The sequence below is a fragment of the Pongo abelii genome, chromosome 1 (genome assembly GCF_028885655.2).
Source record: "Pongo abelii isolate AG06213 chromosome 1, NHGRI_mPonAbe1-v2.0_pri, whole genome shotgun sequence".
In the NCBI taxonomy this organism is placed as follows: Eukaryota; Metazoa; Chordata; class Mammalia; order Primates; family Hominidae; genus Pongo; species Pongo abelii.
The window spans coordinates 3,647,947-3,667,569 of record NC_071985.2 but is presented as its reverse complement, the minus strand read 5'-3'; the positions used below and the strand labels follow the sequence as shown (position 1 = coordinate 3,667,569).

At 44.7% G+C, this 19,623-nt stretch overlaps 2 protein-coding genes across 4 annotated transcripts in view; both read left to right on the top strand.

The window, feature by feature from the left end:
* The window catches only part of KIF26B (kinesin family member 26B), a 562,023-nt gene that overhangs the window by 269,069 nt on the left and 273,331 nt on the right, over positions 1-19,623 (top strand). The window lies entirely within an intron of this gene.
* LOC134760229 (uncharacterized) overlaps positions 1-19,623 on the top strand; it is a 52,451-nt gene that overhangs the window by 3,963 nt on the left and 28,865 nt on the right. The gene's annotated exons all lie outside the window — the stretch shown is intronic.

Here is a 19,623-nt window from a genome sequence, read left to right as displayed (position 1 = left end):
TGTGCCATGCTGGTGCGCTGCACCCATTAACTCGCCATTTAGCATTAGGTATATCTCCTAATGCTATCCCTCCCCGCTCCCCCCACCCCATAACAGTCCCCAGAGTGTGATGTTCCCCTTCCTGTGTCCATGTGTTCTCATTGTTCAATTCCCACCTATGAGTGAGAACATGCGGTGTTTGGTTTTTTGTCCTCGCGATAGTTTGCTGAGAATGATCATTGGTTGTTGCTCTTGAAGATTCCTACCTTTGCACAGTGTTTTCCTGTTGATGAAAAATATGTCTATCCTGGGTCTGGAATTTTCTGGATAAATGTTGGTGTTCATCTCCATATAGCATCGCTCTCATTCATGTAGATGTCCACTTTTCTCTGTGATACTAACCTTTATTTAAAATGTATTTATTTTTATTTTAAAATCTTTTTTTGAGACAGAATCTCGCTCTGTTACCCAGGCTGGAGTGTAGTGACATAATCACAGCTCACTGCAGCCTCAACCTCTCGGGCTCCAGCGATCCTCCCACTTCAGCCTCCTGAGTAGCTGGGACCACAGGAATGCACCACAGTGCCCAGCTAATTTATTTTTATTTTTTGAAGAGATGGGGTCTCCCTGTGTTTGTTGTGCACACTGGTCTTGAACACCTAGGCTCAAGCAGTCCTCCCACCTTGGCCTCCCATAGTGCTGGGATTATAGTCATGAGCCACTGCACCTGGCCTAAAATTTATTCATTTATTTATTTTTGAGATGGAGTCTCACTCACTGTTTCCCAGGCTGGAGTGCAGTGGCGTGATCTCAGCTCACTGCAACCTCTGCCTCCCAGGTTCAAGTGATTCTGCCTCAGCCTTCCGAGTAAGATTACAGGTGTGCACCACCACGTCAGCTAATTTTTGTATTTTTAGTAGAGATGGGGTTTCATCATGTTGCCCAGGCTGGTCTTGAACTCCTGACCTCAAGTGGTCCACCTGCCTTGGCCCCCCAAAGTGCTGAGTATTGTTTTGATTGACTAATAAACATTGTATATATTTACGGAGTAAAATATGTTTTGAAATATGTACATATTGTGGAATTAGCCTGTATTTTTAAATGCTTACTTTCTAGAACTGTGGGTGGAGGTCTGGGTGAACCTTGTTACATTTCAAATTCAATGCCTATAAAATAAGAATTTCAGTTTTGAATAAGCAGTGTGTGGTCTGTGCTGGTCAACACACAGTTACTGGTCTGTGATAAGTATAGAAATTGAGAGGAAGCGTTTAGAAACATCTGCTGATGGAATAATTTTCTGTCTGTTGAATCTAAGAATAAAAAATCGGGGCTTGCATTTTGTGTGTAACTAGAAGTAAAAGAAAAAGTTGGTCCTTCACCCAGATAGTTTGAGATGCACTGCTATAGAGAATGATGGAGCATGAAGCACCTGTTCTGTGCTTTTCTTCCTCTCACGATTGTCTTTAAACAGTCAGCATCTTAGTAGCTGTCTTTGCTTCAGAATTTCAGTACCCCCCCTTTTTTTTTTTTGAGAAAAAACACTGTTTCTGGAAAAAATAGTAACAGTCACCCAGAAAAGAGATCGAGACAATTGGTCATCAGGTTGGTTAACTGTTCTGTGCTGGCTTTGAACATCAAGAACATCTCAAATGAGGGGCTTTTTTTTTTTTTTTTTGCATGATTTTCACATTAATAGAAAATGGTGAAGTAGGGTATGATTAGATTTTCCCATTTGCTGACAGTTCACTTTGAATAAAGGTTGACTTAATGATGTACTTTACCTTATAAAGTATGGAGTGCATGAAACCCAATAAAAACTCTTGGGTGAAACCCTAGCTTTGTAGGTTGAGGCAGTGGAACCTTCGTTTATATTTGAAGAGCAGTTAGTGGATTCTGGATTATGCATAGAATTGAACCCTGAAACAGAAAATGAATCTTTTGGGTGACCTCATATCTTTGCATTGATTTTCTTTCCCAAATAACCATTAAAACTCATGGGTTTTGTTTTTGTTTTTTTTGAGATGGAGTCTCGCTCTGTCGCCCAGGCTGGAGTGCAGTGGTGCAATCTCGACTCACTGCAAGCTCTGCCTCCCAGGTTCAAGTGATTCTCCTGCCTCAGCCTCCCGAGTAGCTGGGACTACAGGAGTCCCCCACCATGCCCAGCTAATTTTTGTATTTTTAGTAGAGACGGGGTTTCACCATGTTGGCCAAGATGGTCTCGATCTCCTGACCTCATGATCCGCCCGCCTCCGCCTCTCAAAGTGCTGGGATTACAGCCGTGAGCCATGGCGCCCAGCTATGTGTTTTTATTCATGGAGAAAATTAGCTTCTGTAGAATTTTCATCTACATTCAGAGCAAGAGTTTGAAAAATGGTGAAAATGGACAAAGATCACATGAGCACAAAGACACTGTCAAGTTTTGGCAGAGCAGGTGTCACCAGTTCCACGGCATTGGTGAGCACAGAGACTTCCAGTTCTGCCTTCAGACATCACTTCTAAATTGTCATATTTTTGGTGTTCAGCTTTTATCTTTAGTTGACAGCCTTTTGTACCAAATTCTAATCAAATTTCCAAGTAAAATTATATTAAGGGCATTTTTTTATTATTCGTGATTTTACTTAAATTTTCCTGTTTTCTTAATATAAACAAATGCCTTTCCATTCTGTTATCACAGGTTCTGATGACTTTAGATCAGAACTTACTCGCTATCTTCAAATTCTTTATTCTGTTTTTTTGCTCATTATTGACTCTGACACGTTAGTTGGAGCTTCTCCCTCTCTCTCCCCCTTCCTCTCTCTCCCTCCCTCCTCCCTCCCTTCTTTCCTCCCTTCCTGTTTTTCTATCTGCTCTTGAAGATTCCTACCTGTACACAGTGTTTTCCTGTTGACGAAACATATGTCTATCCTGGGTCTGGAATTTTCTGGATAAATGTTGTGTTCATCTCCATATAGCGTCGCTCTCATTCCATTCTCTAGGATCCCTGTTGTCTGCTTCCTCTTCCTCACTTGCCAAGCTGTCCCTCACTTTCTCCCACTGACTCCTCTAACTCCTTGCCGTCGACCCAAACACATTCCTTTCTCAGGACGTGATTGTGTTTCTGTCCATCTCAATCTCTTGTGCGGTATCTTCCATCGTTGTTTTTGAATGGCTCCCTGTATTACCTGAACAGCATTCTTCAATCCTCTTGAGCATGTCACTGACTGTTGTATGACTGATTTGACCAGTATCCCCTTGGGTCCAGAGGTTGCCATGGTGTTAAAACCAAGCACCGCTCAGGCCCTGGGGCCAGGGCTAGGCTGAGCAGAGAGGACTGACCCCTGGCTCCCAGGCCCTGCCTTCAGGACCACGTGGCTTCTCTTGTTAGTTCCCTGTGGGGCCTGCTTTTCGTGCTGTGTATCCTCATGTGACCATATGGAGAGCTGATACTGGTCTGATTACCATTATTGCCACACTCTCGCTGAGAACCAACTCAGACAGCGCCTTGCTGTGATGGTTTCAGCAAATGCTTTTCATATATAATCTTGTATGGTGAAGGCTTTCTTTAGTCCCTGGGCCCTTAACACCTAACAGTGGTACTTGGTTATATGTTTGGAGTTGATGAAGTCAGAGAAGGATGGGAAGAAGTGTGGAACTGTTCCTGCTTCTTTTGTTCTTCTGTCAGGTACAGTTCCCTTTAGGGATGCTCACTTCTTCCCCTTAGAAATACATCAACAATATTACCGAAGAAAAACTATCCTAAACATACCACAATTGGTCTCAGGTGATCTAGGCAGAGGAAAAATTGAGCTGGGTGTCTGAGATCCAACTCCTAGGTGTCAATTGACTATGGAGAGACAGGGCACAAGTTCTGCCTCCAGTTTCACAACTTGGAACAGTTAATGTCCAGCACTGTTTCCATTATGATAGACTGATGCCTTTACAAAAACAAACAGGCCGGGCGTGGTGGCTCACACTTGTAATCCCAGCACTTCGGGAGGCTGAGTCAGGCAGGATCACCTGAGGTCGGGAGTTTGCGACCAGCTTGACCAACATGGAGAAACCCCGTCTCTACTAAAAATACAAAATTAGCCAGGCGTGGTGGCCCACGCCTGTAATCCCATCTACTTGGGAGGCTGAGGCAGGAGAATCACTTGAACCCGGGAGTTGGAGGTTGCGGTGAGCCGAGATCACGCCATTGCGCTCCAGCCTGGACAACAAGGGTGCAACTCTTATCTCAAAACAAACAAACAAACAAACAAAAAACCCTTTTAGGAGCTCATATTGTAGAACTTCACTGTATTATTATTTTTTCCTGTTTCTTGTTTTGTTTTCACTGAAGTGTATTTTGCTTACCCTTAGCTCCTTGCACTTGCCAGGGTCCCATTCTGACTTGGTGTCTGTTCTTTTCTCCTTCCCCCAGTGTATCCCCTCGTTCTCACATTCCAGATCTCAGTCTGCCTATTCCAGGACTTCCCATGGAAGCAGGGCTACCATTGAGCTTCCTGTGGGACACTTGTGGTCAGGGCCAACAAGCATAATTGTGCCATCTATTCACAGAACCAGGGCGCCCAATTGTAGGAGTGAGTGGGGCTTAAATCTAGCCAACACTGTGCCAGCCTGGTGGAACCACCTCCTCTGGGGCTCTGTGAATCCTCCTTGGACGCAGGTAATGTCTGGGCTCATGTTGTCCTGGCCGGCCCTGCCTCCTTTACTGGTGGCCAAGCAGTGTCAGGGCATAGATCTTTGAAGGGCTGAACTGGAAGGCAAACCCCTACCCTCTGGTTTCTTATTTATTTATTTATTCCTGACAGGTCATAGCTTTACTCTCCTCAGAAAATACTCTGTTGATTTCTTGGAAAAGAAGGGACTCTCTCTCATGTATATTGATGAAGTGAATTTTTAAGAATCATAGTTCTATGAATATGGTTTCACTTTAACTCACCTCACGAAAGGAAAACACTAAGAAGCAACCAAGGGTATATTTAGTGCTATCCGATTTCAAGGGCCCTAGAAAACAGTCTCAGGTGTTTGCTGTGTGAAGCCAAACCTCCTTAGTTGCTTATGAGACAGTGAAAGCACAGAAGGAAAAGTGGTCGTAATTTAACATCTACACTGTTTTCCCTTGTGCTAAAAACATGCCTAAAACACCTCAAATACATAACCCTAACATCCAATATGCAACCCCAGCAACCCCCGACTGTTCTGTTGTGGGGGGTACAGACCGTAACAGAAGTGGCATTCATGGCTTGGCATATACCACTCCGAGTTGGTGAGCTACGCTAAAGAAAACAACCAGTGTTTGCGGCCCCTTCCCATCTTCTGCTGCAGGGAATGTGGTCAAATGGAGCATTTTCTGATTAAACAAGTCCTTTGTCTGACTGGCAGCCGGTTGGGGTGTTGGCAATTGGCTCCCAACATCTGGGAATAATTTCCACGGCTTTGCCTAGGTTGAAAACTCAATTCATGTCTTGGTGTGAATGTCTGAAGGCAAAGCAATTTCAACAAGCCTCAAGAATCCCAGGGATTCTTGTAAGATATTCTCAAGGTTAAGGATTCTAGTTCTTATTGCACATTTTGCATTTTTTGTTTTAATTGATGCTGTGGTGGGGGTGGGGGTGGGGGGCAGTGGTTAGGGGAGAAGGATATTGAATAAGCAAATAGAAAGCTGGAGAAGCCCAGGCTTGAATTCTCTGCCAGACACTGACATTCTGACTTGAGGCAAGTAACTTAACCTTGCTAAGCTTCCGTTGCTTCTGTTAAATAGAGATAATCATATCTGCTTTATAGGATTATGGAGAGGATTAAATGAAAATGTGATAGTACTTGGTAAACTTCATCTAAATCCTACAGATAATGTGAAGATGGCACTTGCTATAAAAAGGATGGAGTTCTGTCCTCAATGAATTCTCAACATTCTCTTTTGAGTAGATGACTTTTCGTTGAGACCTTTACAGGCTGTTTAGGTGGCTCTTTGTTATCTGTCTAATGACTGTCCAGGCCTTCTGTGGCAATTATAAAGATCTGGTATCACGTCTCTGAGAACAAAAACCACCTACAGAAGGAGCTGAAGTGCAATTCGCCCTCAAATCTCACCTATTATGAACCAGATGCCATTGGTGATGGACAATATCAGTGAGCCATACAGAGAGAGAAACCTGCCCTCAAGTAGCTGCATTTTAGCAGAGCTCCAGGTAGGTCACTACTCACCTCTAAATCTTTTGAAGAGGCTTCATTTTTTTGTTGGTTTTTGTTTTGTTTTGTTGTGATATGCAGTCTTGCTCTGTCTCCCAGCCCAGATTGCAGTGGCACGATCTCGGCTAACTGCAATCTCCACCTCCTGGGTTTAAGCAATTCTTCTACCTCAGCCTCCCAAGTAGCTGGGATTACAGGCACCTGCCACCACACCCGGCTAATTTTTGTATTTTTTAGTAGAGATGGGGTTTTGCCATGTCGGCCAGGCTGGTGTTGAACACCTGACCTCAGGTGATCTGCCCGCCTTGGTCTCCCAAAGTGCTGGGATTACAAGCGTGAGCCACTGCGCCCGGCCTTGTTGTTGTTTTATAGCCCTAGAAAAACTGGTCCCAAACAATAAGGAAGAGACTGAAGGGAAAAAAGAAGATGGGGAGGGGCTTTAAGAATTCTGTTGCCGTAGAACTTTGTGACTCACTCAAGGGCAGCAAGCTGGAATTGTCATGATACTGATGGCGGACATTAACGAAAACAGTGAATAAAAGTAAAAGGGGAAATGTTCTTTCTTTGTGAATACCCTCATGATCTGAATTGGGGGCTGAAGAGGGAGGATGGGGTGACACAGAGTAGATTCAGAAAAAGCAGAGTAGAAACCTGTGAACTGAAAGAGAGGACCGATGGATGAGGAGAGGATGCAATTTTATCTAGTATATGTTGCGTAAATCTGTTTCCTGGTCTACACTTGTAACACCACCCTAGTACAGCACCGCTATTATATGTTTCCTTCCTTCAGCACTGACTCATTTAAAAATCATAATGGCCAGCCAGGTGGTGCCATGGCTCACAACTTGTAATCCCAGTACTTTGAGAGGCTGAGGTAGGAGGATAGCTTGAGGCCAGGAGTTCAAGACCAGCCTGGGCAACATAGGAAGACCCTGTATCTGGAAAAAATTTTAAAAAGCAACCAAGTGCAGTGGCACATACCTGTAATCCTAGCTACTTGAGGGGCTGGGGCAGGAGGATCGCTTGAGCCCGGGAGGTTGAGGCTGCAGTGAGCTATGATCTCACCAGGGCACTCCAGCCTAGGCGACAGGGTGAGACCCTTCTCTTAGAAAAAAAAAATAATCATAATAGCCTACATTTTTGAGGGTTTCTTATATGCCACACACTATTCTGAGTTCTTGACACACATTTAATCTTCAGAAGCCCCCATGAGTTGGCCGTGTTTTTATCCCATTGTTTAGACGTGGAAACTGAAGCACAGAGGGAAGAAGTAACTTGACCAAGTTCACACAGCTAGTAGGCAACGTGTAGGGATCCGAGCCAGGTGTCTGATTCCAGAGGCCACAAGCCAGAATATAAGCTCCAAATATAAGGTGCGGACATTTGTGTCTTTGTTCTTGGCTGAAGCTCCAGCACCTAAAAGAACACTCAAGAAATGTTTGTTGAATAACTCAATGGTGCTCTTAGCCACCATGTTCTCCTGCCTCCAAACTCAAGATGGGTTGCAATGGATAGGGGGTCATTAGATAAATAGTCTCAATGCAACGATCTCAATGTGAGACCAAAGTAGAGAATGGGTGCAAAGTGCACCACAGAAGCTATAGGGGGAAGCGTTTGGAACAATGACTCTTTTTTTTTTTTTTTTTTTTTTGAGATGGAGTCTCGCCCTGTTGCCCAGGCTGGAGTGCAGTGGCATGATCTTAGCTCACTGCAACCTCTGCCTCCTGGGTTCAAGAAATTCTCCTGCCTCAGCCTCCTGAGTAGCTAGGAATGCAGGCACCTGCCACCACGCCCAGCTAATTTTTCTTTTTTTTTTTTTTTGAGACAGAGTCTCGCACTGTCACCCAGGCTAGAGTGCAGTGGTGCGATCTCGGCTCACTGCAACCTCCGCCTCCCGGCTTCAGGTGATTCTCCTGCCTCAGCCTCCCAAGTAGCTGGGATTACAGGCATCCGCCACCATGCCCAGCTCATTTTTTTGTATTTTTAGTAGAGACGGGGTTTCACTATGTTGGTCAGGCTGGTCTCAAACTCCTGACCTTGTGATCTGCCCACCTCAGCCTCCCAAAGTGCTGGGATTACAGGCGTGAGCCACCGCGCCCAGCCAATTTTTGTGTTTTTAGTAGAGACAGGGTTTCAGCATATTGGCCAGGCTGGTCTTGAACTCCTGACCTTGCGTTCCACCCACCTTGGCCTCCCAAAGTGCTGGGATTACAGGCGTGAGCCACTGTGCCTGGCCTGACCAACTACTGTTTATGCTTCTAATTTTGTTAGTTACTAAAATCTTGCTTTCAGTCTCATGCAGTAAAAGCAAAAGGTTTTTCAGTGACTTACAAGGCTCTGTGCACACCATCTGTCCCCTGCCCTCTTCCTCTGCCACGTTCCCACTTGCTTACTCTGCTCTAGGCATATTGACCTCCTTGCTTTTCCTCTAAAAGTGCCAAGGCCATTCCCTCCCCCTAGGCTTTGTTCTTCTGCTTGGCTTAACCAGCCCTTCCTTCAGATCTTTGCTCAAATGCCACTTTCTTGGTAAGGCCCTCCGTGACCTCCCTGTTTAAAATTACAACAATCCCACCTGCACACCCCTCCCTCTCGCGTGGTACCTGCTACATTAGGACTATTTGCTGAATGAATGAATCTCAGACAAATGGGAGATGGGTGGCTAAGTCTCCAGATTGTCCTGCATTGAAGTGCTTGGAGAAGTTTGCATATTTTCCCACTCAGTTCAAACCACATGCTCAGGAATTAAAGTGTTCTTTTAGCTTTCGGATGTTTTGCGGGGATAGCATTGTAACAAAACATGATAAAAAGCAGTGTTGGGAAATTGAGATTCTTATTACAGTGGGGGTACCTGGTTGTCATTTCAAGATGAGGATTTGTTAAGGGATGGGACAAGGGATGCTGCCTGGCACAATAAACCAAAGAAAGAGTTAAAACAGAGAAAAGAGTTATTAGTTAAAGGACTAGCACAAACAAAGTAGGGCTCTCCATCTTTTTCCTGTCTCGTTGAAAACCCATCTTTTCCTCCCTTGAATAAACTTCTTTGCTTTCTGTCCCCCTGCTTTGATTTATTATTTTAATTCTATAGCTGTCTTAGTGAAGTATGTAAAGCATTTGGGGGTAAAATCATGTGGAAGACATTATAGAAACTAAAGATGTATGATATTATGTGGTGTTGGGTAGAGGCTCAGCGTGCTGATGAATCACACGGTTGATGAAAACACCAATCTGTCCCGGGCCATTGTCTATCAGCTGTATAAGAAATTGGCTCCTTGCTGAGGGTACAGGAAGGAGGAATGTAAGGGGGACTGCCGGAATAATTCGGTTAGAATTAGGTAAAACCGGAGCATAGAGAGGTCTGGTTGACATCCCTACTTTTTGTAGTGACAGATGTCCCTGAAGGTGAGGTTTTTATTTTCTTGCCTCTAAAAGGGAAATAATGAATGTTTCTATTTCTTCTGTCCTATTACTCTGTGATGAATGTTTCTTTTATTTTTATCTGAGTCTAACTCCCCTCCACCATACTTAGCATCATGCCTGCATCATATCCATTAATAAATGGATGTTGAAAGAATGAATCAACCATGCTTGAAAACTTAGATCTCTCTTGCTTTTCAAGAGACTCAAATATTTAAAAGAAGCTATGGAGCTGTGTGCGGCAGCTCCCGCCTGTGATCCCAGCACTTTTGGAGGCCGGGGCGGGTGGATCACAAGGTCAGGAGTTCAAAACCAGCCTGGCCAACATAGTGAAGCCCCATCTCTACTAAAAGTCCAAAAAAATAAATAAATTAACAGGGCACGGTGGTAGGCACCTGTAGCCCCAGCTACTTGGAAGGCTGAGGCAGGAGAATCGCTTGAACCCAGGAGGTGGAGGTTGCAGTGAGCCGAGATTGCACCACTGCCCTCCAGCCTGGGTGACACAGCAAGACTCTGTCTCAAAAAAAAAGAAGAGGAAGAAGTAAGAAGTTATGGGATTGTGCTTGCAAGCAGCACAATTTATTGTGTAGCATCAGAGTTTTCGTCATTCCAAGTATTAGTGATAAAAATAATTCTGAAGGATAAATGGCATATTTTCCATTGTTGATTTCAACACGGTTAGACTCAGCAGTGCACTATTTCTGATAATCATCTATCATTTTACTCAGCGTATGCAAAAAATGATCTTAGCATCACATGGTAATTAGATGCTTTTTTTTCTGGCACCTGGTGTGCTTGTTCATGAAGTGCACTGAAATGCGGGAAATATAATTTCAAAAGCCTAGAAATAATGGCCCATGTCATTTTCTTGGCATTCTTCAAAACCAAAGCCTTAAGAGTCCATGGTTTGTCCTTTTAAACCCCAGCAACGGAAAGAAAGGGCCTTGGCAGTGACAAAGAAAGAGAAATTCTCTTGGGGGTCTGCAGTGAAAAGGGATGTAATCAGTACCAGGCAAGCCACTTTGAATTTTTTTTTTAAATGAACAAATATAAACCATTAATCAAAAATTCTTTCCAGTCTTTTTGGTGCTTCAGAATATAAATGTGGCTCATTTTTCTCTAATAAGTTTCCATTTATTATCATAGTCATCTCTTCAGTGCTCAAAGTGGCAAGGTTGTATTTGTGGAGAAAACAGAATATTTTTTAACATGGCTATCCTGAATTTTAGAGGCACTTACTAGGGATGAAAAAACTGGTCTGAAGTTCTTAGGCATACTCTTACCACCTAAAAGTGTTTAGCAATAAAAATAATACCTTTGTTTTGACCTTTGAGGAAAGGTATCAGGTTAAAAATTGAGAGAGGTAGTGAAAGAGAGTCAGTGATTCCAGTGTTTCAGGAAGTCTGACCTGGCCAGGGTCCAGCTGGGCTGCAAGAACCTCCTTTCTCTCCCTGTCTCTGCAGCTCCATCACTCATCACTCTCTCCAAGTCCTTGGGAATACACAGGGAGAACCTAGTGGCCATAGCAGATACTGCTGGTCCCCCTCTTCCCCCATCCCTTGCCACCTCATCATTTGCTTGCCCAAAACCTTATGGTTCTCAAGGCCCAGCACTTGTGACTCTGCCCGAGGGTTTCCTCTGGCTGTGGGAGCCCCCTGCACCCACACAGGGGGCAGGCCACTTGGGAGCAGGCCCAGGTAAGACTGGCAGGAGTTGGTGGATAAACACCCCAGCTCTCTTGTCTCTTGGTGGGGATAATTCTGAGGCATGGTCTACCCTGTCTCCCATATTTCCCTGGTAGGATTGAGCCCCAGTTGCCTGTGTCCATAACCTGCTTGAGAACACAGACTCTGGTATTTTCCTTCCTTCCCTTCTCCCTTCCTCACTGTCTTATGGCTGTTACCTAGAGTCACCTCCCAGTTAACCTACCAGCACCCTCATTCTTGTACAAGGATATGTCTGAGGGAACTTGGTATAAGATATTGGAAGTATATGCTCTTTTGTCCATCCATCCATCCGTCCGTCCATCCATCCATCCATCCATCTCTCCATCCACCCATTCATCCATCTATCCATTTCTCTATCCATCCATCCATCCATCCATCCATCCATCCATCCATCCATCCATCCATCCATCCATTTCACCATCCACCCATTCATCCATCCATTCATCCATCCATCCATCCATCCATCCATCCATCTCTCCATCTACCCATTCATCCATCCATCCATCCAACCATCCATCCATCCACCCACCCAACCATCCAACAAGCATTTGGTAAGCTCATGCTGTATGCCAGGTATTGTGTTAGGCACCGAGGAGAGCAAGAGGACAGCCACTGCCCTCAGGGATCTCTCAGTCCAGCAGGGCAGCCAGTCCCAGGATACGACAGTGAGAAAGGACATGGAGGTTCAAGACAGAAAAATTCATAAAGCCATCCAGTATTGCTCTCCCGGTGTCTTCAGGTTGTTTACAAATTAAAGGTGGCTTTCCAGCACCTATTATTATCAGAAATGGTCTTATTGGTTCACTTGCTTACTAGTCTATTGCCTGTCTCCCTTCCTAGAATGTAAGATCCATGGAAAGAGGTACTTGTCTAGCTTATTCCATTATTGCTTCCTCAACTCTTATAACAGGGGCCAGGCTGGCACATGATAAACATTTGGTGAGTGCATCTCGTAGTCATTAATGTATCTGCTGTGGAAAGGTTGTCAGTTTCCTCCTGTTCCTCCCGGAGTAAGCTCATCCGTGTTGAAATATACCCAAGCTCCACTCTGGATGCAGTGTTTCCAGTGCACTGTGGAAGTCTCTACTCAGGACAGGAGGGATAGCAAGTGTGCTGCCCACCCTGGGTCCGAGGTGGCCACTTCCTGCTAGCCACTGCTCCTTGGGAACAAAGGACGCTTGCCCAAGTGTGAGTGCTTTAGCATCAAGGTGAGTGCTTGATGCATCAAGAATTATGAGTGCTTTAGCATCAAGAATTACTCAACTGAAAGGAGTTGGCTGGACCCAGTGACTCACACCTGTAAATCTCAGCACTTTGGGAGGCCAAGGTGGGTGGATCACGAGGTCAGGAGTTCGAGACCAGCCTGACCAACATGACAAAACCCCGTCCCTACTAAAAATACAAAAATTAGCCAGGCGTGGTGGTGCACACCTGTAATCCAAGAGACTCGGGAGGCTGAGGCAGGAGAATCACTTGAACCTGGGAGGTGGAGGTTGCAGTGAGCCGAGATTGCATCACTGCACTCCAGTCTGGGAGACAGAGTGAGACTGTGTCTCAAAAAAAAAAGAGTTTTCTTCTAAATAGCTTGCTGAGTTTCTCTATTTTCTGTGTACACTGAATTCTAAACTCTCAGTTGGGAGATTCTGCCAATGAAACACTCTTTGCAGTCTCCTACCTCTGCTACATGGGCTTGCTTGATGGTGAGTGATGAACCACCCAAGTACCTACACAACCCCCTGGTTATCAGCAGTGGCAGTGGAAAGGAGAGTTTGAATTTGGAATGTAGACATTTTGTAAACAGGTTCAGAGGAGTAACTGTCCACCATCCTCCCCACTGTGGTGTGCAAAGCTAAAGAGCTGACTCATGTGATCGTGGGGGTTGGCAAGTCCAAAATAGGCATGGCTAGAAATTCCAGCAGGAGTTGATGTTGCAGCCTTGAGTCCAGAAGCAGTCTTAAGGCCTTCAACTGATTGGATGAGGCCCATCCACATGAATGGAGGGTAATCTGCTTTTCTCAGAGTCTACCGACTTTAAGTGTTAATATCATCTAGTAAATACCTTCACAACAACATCTAGACTAGTATTTGACCAAACAACTGGACACCATAGCCTAGCAAAGTTGACACATAAAATTCACCACCTCAAGAATCAGCACTAGGTTTAACATGAAAACAACTTGTATTGAGTGCAATTTATCAAGTGCATATTGAGACTGGCTGAAGTTCTTCCTGGAACTTATTTCTCTCTCTCACTCTCTCTCTCTCTCTCTCTTTTTGTGACAGAGTCTTGCTCTTTTGTCCAGGTTGGAGTGCAGTGGCATGATCTCAGCTCACTGCAACCTCCACCTCCTGGGTTCAAGTGATTCTCCTGCCTCAACCTCCCAAGTAGCTGGGATTACAGGCACGTGCCACCATGCCTGGCTAATTTTTGTAATTTTAGTAGAGATGGGATTTCGCCATGTTGCCCAGGCTGGTCTCAAACTGATGGCCTCAAGTGATCTGCAAGCCTTGGCCTCCCAAAGTGCTGGGATTACATGCGTGAGCCACCGCACCTGGCCCCTGGAACTTATTTGTTAGTATTCAGGCTACTGAGGTGTTGCACCTGCAGACTCTCAGGTGGCGCTCACCCATTCTCTCTCTCTGCCGAGCTCCCGTGTTCCATCCTTTGTTCCTCAGTGTCCCTACCTGTTAACGTGTTGAATGTAATCCCCGCGTCTTTTGGATAAATCAGAGAATCCCATATCATTTATTACTTAGGATCCTGAGCATTCAGTTTTAGCTTTCACACTAAAGATAGAGAAAATAAAAATAGATACCATGAATCTTTACACTTCTCCTGTGGTCCTGATTGCCGACCATAGTCTGAAAGATCTGCAGCGGATTTATTACTTTGCATGTTCTTTATTTCCTTTAAACCTGGGCATGTGAGGAACGTTGATTTATGGAGCCTAGATCATGCTTGGCTGGGGAATGGGAGGAGGGAAGCAAAGTGCTGTTCAAGCTGCAGTAAATTTAAACATCACTAGTATTTCTTTACACATGCAGGGGGGAGAAATCCTAACTTAAGTCCATTGCTACGGGAGCTCATAAATTAAAAATAACAAGACTATTTCCTATACACCTGGAGCTTCAAAATTACATGCCGTTAATTCTTTGATTGCCCCCTTCACAAAAGAGCCACTGGGGGTGACAACTCAAACAAGATCTCCACCACAGCCGTGAAATCCAAACAGTGATTCACCTCGTGTCTTTGACCTTGTTCAAGATAAGGAAGTGACTTGTCTGAAACATAGAATCTAAGAATTTAGCCCCATTATTTTTTTTCCTCAAACTTTTCTCTCTCATTACTCTCTTCTCTCTCTCTCCTCTCTCTTTCTTGTTTTATTTTTTCTAATTTTACATAAATTTTAAAACAAATCTAACAGCATCAGAAGACCAAAACACAGGAAAGTCTTCTTGACTTTCCACTATGTTCTGAGCCATAAACCCTTCCGTGTGCTCAAATAATACACCCCAGCTGGTCTGGTGGATGAATTTGGTTAGCCTCTTAAATGTTTTAGCACCTGTACACCACAGAGCTCCCCAAAGCGAGGAAATTATGTTTCCTCCTGTCCCCAACGGATTGCTTTTCACCTGGGCCATATAGCTGCTGTGTGCCACTTCACAGAGGTTAAGACTGAGCAGTCCTGGAGGACACAGAAAGTTCTAAAGAAGTACAGACACAACCTCAAGTCCTCATATATTTTACTTCTTCATCTTGTTCTTTGAGAACTACGTTTACTTTCTTTGAGAAAATGCATAAAGGAGAAAGAGAGGATATACTTTATTTTGATTTTTAGAGAACCTTAAAAGTGTCGTGCCAGAAGCGGCAGAATTGAGTTTTCACTCTTATACCACCCAGACCTTTCACTCTAGGTATATACCAAAGAAAAATGAAATGAAGGCGTTTGTTCACGTCGAGACTTGCCCGTGAATGTTCATGGCAGTGTTATTCATCAAAGCCCCCAAAATGGAAACTACCCAAATATCCACCAACTGATAAATGAATAGACAAAACATGGATGTCCGTTCAGTGAGAGACTCTTCAGAATCCTCAAACGATTGCTACACACAGCATGATTGAATCTCAAATAATGATGGTAAGCGAAGGAAACCAGATCCCACCTCTACAGATGGAAGGCTACATATGCTATGATTTCCTTCAGTGCGGGATAGACAATAGAAACTAATACAGTGACAGGAAGCATATCAGTGGTTGATGGGAAGTGAGGGTGGGAGGGAGGAACCGATTACAAAGGGCTGTGAGGAAATGTTTGGGGGTAATGGATTTGCTTATGATGTTGACTGGGATGGTTTCACAGGTGGATACATATGACAAAACTCATCAAAGTGTGCAGTTTATTATATATCAGTTACATTTCACTAAAGTCAATAAATGATGGCCAGGCGTGGTGGCTCACACCTGTAATCCCAGAACTTTGTCAGGCCGAGGTGGGAGGATCACTTGGGTCTAAGAGTTTGAGACCAGCCTGGGCAACATGGCAAGACCCTGTCTCTACAAAAAATAAAAAATTAGCCAGACTTAGTGGCATGTGCCTGTAGTCCTAGCTGCTCTGGAGGCTGAGCTGGGAGGATTGATTGAGCCCAGGAGGTTGAGGCTTCAGTGAGCCATGATTATACCACTGTACTCGAGCCTGGGCGAAGGAATAAGACCCTGTGTCAAAAAAAAAAAAAAAAAAAAAAAAGAAAAAGAAAAAAGAAAGGTAATAAATGAATTTTGTTGGTATTAGAGAAAATGTTTTGAGATGGGGCGAGAATTGTCTTAAAAAGTAAATAGAGTTGCGATAAGTGGTCGTTTTCCTCTGGAAGGAAAAGTGTTAATAATAGGAACCCCTATGAAATGATATTGGATTGGCCTCATTAATTTTTTTTCCCCCAAGGGCTCAAGATAAGAAAGTACCATGGGAAATCTCCAGATTGGTACACAAATCTAAATTATTTTAGGTAATAAAAAATCATCAAAGTAGAATAAACAGGGGAAGAAATGAGCAGAGGAGCTTTAATGAGAGCAAGGAGAAACATTTTGGGTAAAATAATTCAAATTATTCTTATGAGATGATAGACTTGGAGAAACTGTTTATAACTGAGGAAGGGGATTTAAGGACTTTGTTGCCAGAAGATTCAGCCTAAGATCACCAGGAGTAACTAAATGTGTTGGACATCATTGGGAAGAATACTGAAAATATTGAAACAAAGTGAAAGGTACCATCTTACCCTTGGACAAAGTGAACATTTCTTTCAACCTAGAAGTTCCTATAAAGTTCTGACAGGCCAGGCACGGTGGCTCATGCCTGTAATCCCAGCACTTTAGGAGGCCGAGGCGCGTGGATCACGAGGTGAGGAGATCGAGACCATTCTGGCTAACACGGTGAAATCCTGTCTCTATTAAAAAATACAAATAATTAGCCGGGCGTGGTGGCGGGTGCCTGTAGTCCCAGCTACTTGGGAGGCTAAGGCAGGAGAATGATGTGAACCCAGGAGGTGGAGCTTGCAGTGAGCTGAGATCGCGCCACTACACTCCAGCCTGGGCGACAGAGCGAGACTCTGTCTAAAAAAAAAAAAAAAAGTTCTGACAAGTTCAACTTATAAAAGGGAAGTAAAGCCTAGTGAGTGCGTAGAGAGACTCCCATTTGAGAACGGGCATTTGGAAGAACTCCCTAGTCCGGGTGACAAGAGCTGGGTGGAATCTGAGTAGCTCATTTGGCACATGGATAGATTATTCATTAAGTTTTGGAACTATCTCTTAAGACGGGGAAGAAGCAGCCTTAGGGAACAACAAAACAAGCTGTATTCCACATCCTAAGACACAGTAACGACTGAGAATATAAATCTGCAGGTCCAGATGAATCCACAGATGGCAAGCTGATTGCAAGCTATTAGACAAAGCCAGGAGTGTTTGGGAGCAGATCCCCAACTTCTGACTCCATAGAGGGTCACAGCCTGCCTCTCTTGCACAGAAAGAGAAGGAATTCTCAGCTAAGTGCCACAGGACTCCTGTCCAATATACTAGCCATTCTAGTCTGTTTCTGAAATAGTCTTTTCTACATCATTTTTTAAAGCGGCTCCATTATTCTGAGCACTTTTATCAAGTAACACATCAGCTGCCGTAAAAGCTGGAAGGTGGCTGAAACTGGGCGAGGATCTAGAAGCCCCTTGGGCAACTCCAGATTGGAAACACATCATGGGACCTCCTTTTAGGGACAGACTCCCAGGCAGGCTGCTGTAGGATGACTTCAGGTGTCCCATGTTTTGGGTGGGAATGTCAGCAGAGCAGATGCGAGAGGCATTTACCCCAAGCACCTGGATTGTTTCATGCCCGAAAGGAGGCAAGACAGGAAGGTATAAAATCCAGATCGGTGCAGTTGCTCAGAAAAGGGACAGGTGACGGGCTGGCGTTCTCTCCTTGGCTTCCTGTGGAATTTCAAAGTTACTGCTTTGGGATTGTGAACTCCAGCCATCTGCGTGCTTGGAACCTGGAGAGCAATCCAGCTGGTGTCTACCACCGTAATTAAGAGGGATATGGAGCATGTAGGTGTTATACACCCCTGCCAATCACCAGGAAGGAGCTGAGTATGGAATTCACATTTGAAAGTGAAGATGCAGGAAGCCTGATAGCTCCCAAAAGAAACGGCCACCAGGTTTTGTTTGTTTAAAACAAACAGACAACAACAAAACAAAACAAAACAAAAAAACAACGGAAGGGTACACTTTAGAAAAACTATTGACTTTTTCCCAAGATATCTGTACCTCAGCCACAACTACAAAAAAGAGTCTCTTTCTCTGTTGCTGGCATCTAGTCTGCTGTACTTGTAGAATTTTCTGATGCTCCATGGCCATTGTTGCTTCTTTGTCCTCCCCACTATTTCATCTGCTGGCTCTTGGGAGGGGAGGTTCCAGTTCCCTCGGCTAACGTGTGTGATTCCGACAGTAATGAGCAACGCAGACCCTGGGAAGAGGAACAAGAATAGGACATTCCTATATTTTTATGTGGAGATTGATAATCAAGGCTAACAATCCCGGCAGAAGGTGAACAACACATTAAACAGAGGGGAAAAGATAATAAAATATCTCCTGCTGCTTAACAGTCGTTGGGTGGAAACGTTCCCTAGAATTATACAGCCATATTGCACTTGATAGCTCATAAAGCCTCAGGAAAGTCCGTCAAGGGCCTTTTTTCTTGGCGAGGGACCATTTTTTTCATGCAGTTATGATAGCATCTGCTTCCTGTCCCTGGAAGTGCACAGACTCCATGGGCGCTGGCAGACAGAAGCAGGGGAGGAGCCCTACTGCAGAGGCATCTGGCTCCTTTGATGGGTTTTGGGTAACTTCTGATCTACAGGGCATCGTATCAAAATGCAGATTGAGATTTAGCGGGTAGCCAGTGAGCACTTGCTAGGTGCCAGGCACTGGCTTAGGGTATTTCATTAATCCTGACAACTATGAGGTCAGTATTACCATTTTAAAAACAATGCTATGGAAAACAGAGCCCTAGACTCCTTAAGAAACATACCCAGAGCACATGGCTAACAAGTGGCAGGCTGAGGTCCCCACGCCTGGTGGCCTTTCTTCTGTTACTGCAAAGACGGAGGAAGAGGCGAGAGTTGCTTCCTGTCCGTGCTCTGGGTACGTGTGAAATCTTGTGCATCTCCTTATACCGGGTGTTCAGGCACATGTGTGTTGAGAAGGGATGCTGTTTTCCAGAAGACTCAAAAACAATGATGGGGGTCCCAGGTAACTTACTGTTTTAGGTCGGGGTCCCCAGAAGCAGATCTTGATGAAGTGAGGATTTCTCTGCAAGTGATTTATTAAGAATGTAGTCCTCAGGGAAACTGGGAAGGGAGTAAAGGAGGCAGGAAAGGGAAAGAGACAAGCCAAAGATGAGTCCATTCTCAGGCAAAATTCGGCGGAGAGCGGCTTTTAGCTTCAGCCTGACCATACTGGGGAACTCTGGGGGTTTGTCCTGATGGGAAGCAGCAGAGGTGAGCGGTCATCTCCCTCACTGTTCACCCTGCGGTCATCTCCCTCACTGTTCACCTACAGCGGTCATCTCCCTCACTGTTCACTTAGAGGAGCGGTCATCCCCCTCACTGTTCACCTACAGCGGTCATCTCCCTCACTGTTCACCTAGAGCAGTCATCTCCCTCACTGTTCACCTACAGCGGTCATCTCCCTCACTGTTCACCTACAGCGGTCATCTCCCTCACTGTTCACCTAGAGCGGTCATCCCCCTCACTGTTCACCTACAGCGGTCATCTCCCTCACTGTTCACCTA